This window comes from Ovis canadensis, chromosome 14 (genome assembly GCF_042477335.2).
Source record: "Ovis canadensis isolate MfBH-ARS-UI-01 breed Bighorn chromosome 14, ARS-UI_OviCan_v2, whole genome shotgun sequence".
Classification (NCBI taxonomy): domain Eukaryota; kingdom Metazoa; phylum Chordata; class Mammalia; order Artiodactyla; family Bovidae; genus Ovis; species Ovis canadensis.
Genome location: NC_091258.1, coordinates 23,955,545 through 23,961,245, shown reverse-complemented (window position 1 = coordinate 23,961,245; position 5,701 = coordinate 23,955,545).

The window sequence follows — 5,701 nt, the reverse complement described above, 5'->3', positions numbered from 1 at the left end:
GGATTGCCATTTCCTCCTCCAGGGGATCTTCCTGACCCAGGGATCGAACTGCATTGCAGGCGGATTCTTTACTGCTGAGCTACTGGGGAAGTCTGAAGGTACATACTCACCATCATAAAAGAATTTAAAAAGCAGAGATAGAGAAGATGAGGATAAAAATGATCCAGTACTACACCTCAAGATAGAATTTTTATTCCAGCTGGGGGTGTATCCTTCCAGATTTTCTAAAGCAGCATATACATTTTTATTTTCAAAAATTGAGCTTGTACATGGTTTTGTCACTTGCTTCTTCCATTCATCAATATATGGTGAACACTCTTCCATCTCACTGGATACTACTGTGCGTGCATGTGTGTGTGCTCAATCATGTTCCGACTCTGCAACCCCATGGACTGCAGCCCGCCAGGCTTCTCTGTCCATGGGATTCTCCCAGCAGGAATACTGGAAGGGGTTGCCACTTCCTCCTTCAGGGGATCTTCCTGACCCAGGGATTGAACCTGCGTCTCCTGCATTGGAAGATGAATTCTTTACCACTAAGCCACCTAGAAAGCTCCCGAATACTACTATCATCGTCGTTTTTTCGTGGCTTATACTGGATAGTTGGACAATCATTAACTTAGCCAAACCTCTAAGGCGGGATTAGAGAGTTGGAATTGGCAAGTTGTGACCCACAAGCTAGATTTGGCTCCTTGATGTGATGGGATTACACATATATAGCTGCACAGTTTGCTCTGAATTTACATAAGACTAGTGAGCCCAAATGCTTACTCCTTGGAAGGAAAGTTATGACCAACCTAGATAACATATTCAAAAGCAGAGACATTACTTTGCCAACAAAGGTCCATCTAGTCAAGGCTATGGTTTTTCCAGTGGTCATGTGTGGATGTGGGAGTTGGACTGTGAAGAAAGCTGAGTGCCAAAGAATGGATGCTTTTGAACTGTGGTGTTGGAGAAGACTCTTGAGAGTCCCTTGGACTGCAAGGAGATCCAACCAGTCCATTCTAAAGGAGATCAGCCCTGGGTGTTCTTTGGAAGGAATGATGCTAAAGCTGAAGCTCCAGTGCTTTGGCCACCTCATGCGAAGAGTTGACTCATTGGAAAAGACTTTGATGCTGGGAGGGATTGGGGGCAGGAGGAGAAGGGGACGACCGAGGATGAGATGGCTGCATGGCATCACTGACTCGATGGATGTGAGTCTGAGTGAACTCCGGGAATTGGTGATGGACAGGGAGGCCTGGCATGCTGCAATTCATGGGGTCGCAAAGAGTCGGACATGACTGAGCGACTGAACTGAACTGAACTGAGTGAGCCCAGAGTTCTGCAGCATATGACCTGCACAACAGTACTCAGAAGCCCAACTCCAAATCTTGAATTGGTTGCCAGTGTTTCAAAATGGAAAGATTTCACATAAAAATCCAACTCTCAACTTTCAACAAATCTGAAGATCTAGTAACAGTGGGATTACATTCCAGCAGAGAGATGAGGGGCTGGACTGAAATGGCTGCTCTTACAGATGGGGACGTGTGCATGCTCTCCAGGGCCTTACTGCTCCTAACTCTCTGATTAAACCCCTGGCCAGCCTTTTAAACGAACTCCTTTATGTTATCAGTCTGATCCTATAAGCATTTGAATTTGCCACTCCTGGATGACACTTTGAAATACTTGTTGATTGAACGAGTCACTTTTCAAAGCCACAGTTGCCTAGAGATGGAAGATGCTTCTTCTGTTTCATTGAAATAATGCAGATGCGAGTTGCTATAGCAACACTGGGACTGTAGATTGCTTCAGGGATGGTCACAGAGCATCTTCCAAGAAGCAGTATCCCTCCCTCCCCCAGACCCTGACCTGGCGGGAGTCACTGCCAGCAAGGCTATGGCTACAGTGGCTTTTTAGCCGGGGGGAGGTAGGTGTGTTCATAGAGCAGAACGTTAGCTTTGACAGGAGCACAGGCACCGTTTAGTCCTGTAGATTCCAGCTCCTCCCCCACGAAGGATTCCTTTTATTATTTATGTCCCCATGCATCCCATATTTGGGAACAGTTGTCTTCCAAACAAACAGCACTTGGGATGTACAGATCTGTTTTCTTATTTAAAAAGAACATCAAAGAGGAATCGTGGTAGCCAGTGTCATACCGTGGTTCAATATATGGGTTCTAATCCTGGTTCTGTCATTCACTTGCTGTGTGACCTTGGCCAAGTTACAAAACCCCTCTGAGTCTCAGTTTCATCACCTCTTAAATAATACCAACAGGGGCTTCCATGGTGGCTCAGTGATAAAGAATCCGCCTGCCAGTGCAGAAGACATGGGACGGTCCCCGAGCTGGGACGATCCTGCAGGCTCCAGAGCAGCTTAGCCTGTGCGCCACAACTATGCAGCCTGAGCTTGAGAGCCCTCGAACCGCAACACATGAGCCTGTGGGCCTCAGCTACTGAAGCCCATGTGCCTAGAGCCTGTGCACCACAACTAGAGAGTGGCCCCGGGCAGCAGTGAAGACCCAGGTCTCCTGCATTGAGGGCGGATTCTTCACCATCTGAGCCGCCAGGGAAGCCCAGTGAAGACCCAGCACAGCCAAAAAAAGAAAAAAATCATAACTAACAATAACCACAGCAGTAACAGTCTCCATCTTACAGGGTTGCTGCAAAATTTCTGATACAGGGCAATGCATGAAGCACTCAGCACCGTGCATAGCTAATAATGGCAGCCACTTGATACAGAATAGTCATTAAAATTTTTTTTTCTCTTCCCTTCTTTCTTTGTTTTTGTATTTTAATTGGAGGATAATTGCTTTACAATATTGTGTTGGTTTCTGCCATACATCAACATGAATCAGCCACACGTGTACATATGTCCCCTCCCTCCTGAACCCCCCTTCCTTCTCCCACCCCATCCCACCCCTCTAGGTTGTCACAGAGCCCCAGTTTGAGTTCCCTGAGTCATACAGCAAATTCCCGCTGGCTGTCTACTTTACATTTAGTAATGTGTATGTTTCCATACTATTCTCTCGATTTGTCCACCTCCTTCTTCCCCCACTGTGTCCACAGGTCTGTTCCCTATGTCTGTGTTTCCATTGCTGCCCTGCAAATAGGCTCATCAATGCCATCTTTCTAGGTTCCATACATATGCGTTATGTACAATATTTGTCTTTTTCTTTCTGATTTACTTCACTCTGTGTAATAGACTCTAAATTCATCCACCTCATTAGGACTGACTCGAAAGCATTCTTTTTAATAGCTGAGTAATAGTCCATTGTATATAAGTACCACAATTCCTGTACCCATTCATCTGTCGATGGGCATGTAAGTTACTTCCATGTCCTAGCTATTGTAAAAAGTGCTGCAATGAACACTGGGGTACAAGTGTCTCTTTCCGTTATGGTTTTCTCACGATATATACCCAGAAGTGGGATTATTGGGTCATATGGTAGTTCTATTCCTAGTTTTTTGTTTGTTTGTTTGTTTTTTAAGGAATCTCCATACTGTTCTCCATAATGGCTGTAACAATTTTCATTCCCATCAACAGTGCAAGAGGGTTCCCTTTTCTCTACACCCTCTCCAGCCCTGTGTGAGCTTAGCTGAAGTTAATCTGTGCAGCCACACTGAGGTTAGAACAGAGAAACCTGATCCTTATTTCTTCGTTTAAGGGCCACAGGGTTCATCCAAGAAATGACTAGAGGCCATGTCAGGGCTCTCCTCGCTGCCTTGCTAGTGCGTGGTTGGCCCCTGGTGCTGGGCTCTGCCCTGTCTCCCAGGCGCCCCACCCCCCGCCCCGGGATCCTTGCCCTCCTGTACTATAGTCTCTCTCTTGGGTAATGACCCTGGGTACTTGGGGTTCGTTCTAACTTTTTTGAAAAGTTAAAAATGAATTTCCCAAACTCTCTTGGAGCTCCAGTTCCGGATGTGAGTTTGGCCGTTGCAGTTCGGCATTCACGGGAGATTTGGAAGATGGGAAGAAGATGGGCGCTGTCTCGCTGGCCTGTTTTCCCCTGACCGGCAAGGTCGCGGGGACGCTGGCGTCCAGTCTCCAGCTCTGGGGTGTCTAGCAGCAGGTGCAGGGCGGCGGTGGGGGCTCTCACTCTGGGGCTGCAGCCCTGAAGGTGTGCTCTGACTCCATGGTCCCCTCGCAGCTTTGTGTTTCTCAGTCCTCCTGAGTGTGGCAGCTCCTGTTCGGACCTGTTGAGGGCTCACAGCCGCAGTGGAGCCTGGGGCTGCTCCTTCAGGCCGCCATCGGCTTTGTAAGCACCCAGTGTGTCATGTGAAACTGTTTTCTGCTGGAAAGACTTTGGATTGTTTTTACTTTCTGCATGGAGCCTGACTCATGACACCCCTCTTCCCGGTACCCCAATTCTGCTGACTGCCTGGCCTGTGTGGCTGTCCTGCCCTTCCATCAGCACCCGGGTCTGATTCTAAGCCTGACTCAGATCTCATGGGCTGCTGCTTACCTCGAGTGTAGTCAACCCACTTCAAACTCTGACCTGCCTGCCCTGAGGCATTTGCTCCCGCCCCCCAGCCTTGTACAAGGTGTGGCTCTGAATTCTCACTACTCTGATTGCTGGGAGCGCTCCCTTAGCAATGAGTAACTTCAAGAGTCACTAAGGAATATTTCAAAACGAGAAATAATGAGAAAATGAGTCTGGCCTGAGAATTACTCCCAACACGGTCATATCATAAAAGCCTGGGGGGCAGGGGGAGACATGGAAGAGGTTTCCTTTCCATGCCTTAAAACGCAGTGATTCAACTGGTGACTACATTGTGAGCTTTTTCTTATTCATGTGTTCATCTTTCTAAGCTACAGAAATAATAGATACTCACTGCAACTGATTCTAAATAATACGCAGCTGGATGAAATAAAGTTTAGAGACCAAACTATAAATGGTGAGCCCCTCAACCATCTGTATTCTTCTACATTTTTCTTTGTACATGTACAAACACACACACATGTACAGGCATACATAGTTGTTTTTGATCAAATGAAATTGTATGTGTAAAATTGCACATCTATAAGAAATTGTATATATACACACGCAGAGGAAAAATAATATATAGTTTTGCAGTGTGCTGTTTTCACTTCACAGGGCATCAAGGAAGATGTTCCCCATGAGTGCATATAGATAGTTCTCGTTTTATTTAAATTCTTTCCAGTTTTTGAGATCATGAAGCTACAGTGGTTTACTGACATGGTCTCCTACTGATGGACACTGTGACAGGCAGAATTCTACGGTGACGCCACCCTTAAACGGCTCCTTCTCCTTGAGTGTCCTCTGCTATTGCTATTGCTACTGCGGCTGCTCAGTCACGTCCAGCTCTCTGTGACCCCATAGACTATGGCGCATCAGGCTCCTGCGTCCACGGGATTCTCCAGGCAAGAATACTGGAGTGGGTTGCCATGCCCTCCTCTTGAGTATGGGAGGAAACTACAAATACGATGGGCTGTCGCTCCTGTGAGTAGAGTTCATGTGGTTGGTACTGTGGATTTCAAGAAAGGGAGGTTCTCCTTGGTGGGCTTACCGAGTCAGGTGAGCCCCTAAAAGGAATGGGTTCTCCCTTGTGGGGAGATTCTCCACGGTTGAGGGGTGGGGGGGGCACGTGGAAGAGCCACTCCTGGACAACGGTCAGCAAGAAAAGGGGGCCTCAGTTATAAACCCCGAGGAAAATCAATTCTGCCACCAACCTAAGTATGCTTATGAGAGGACCACGATCTCTAG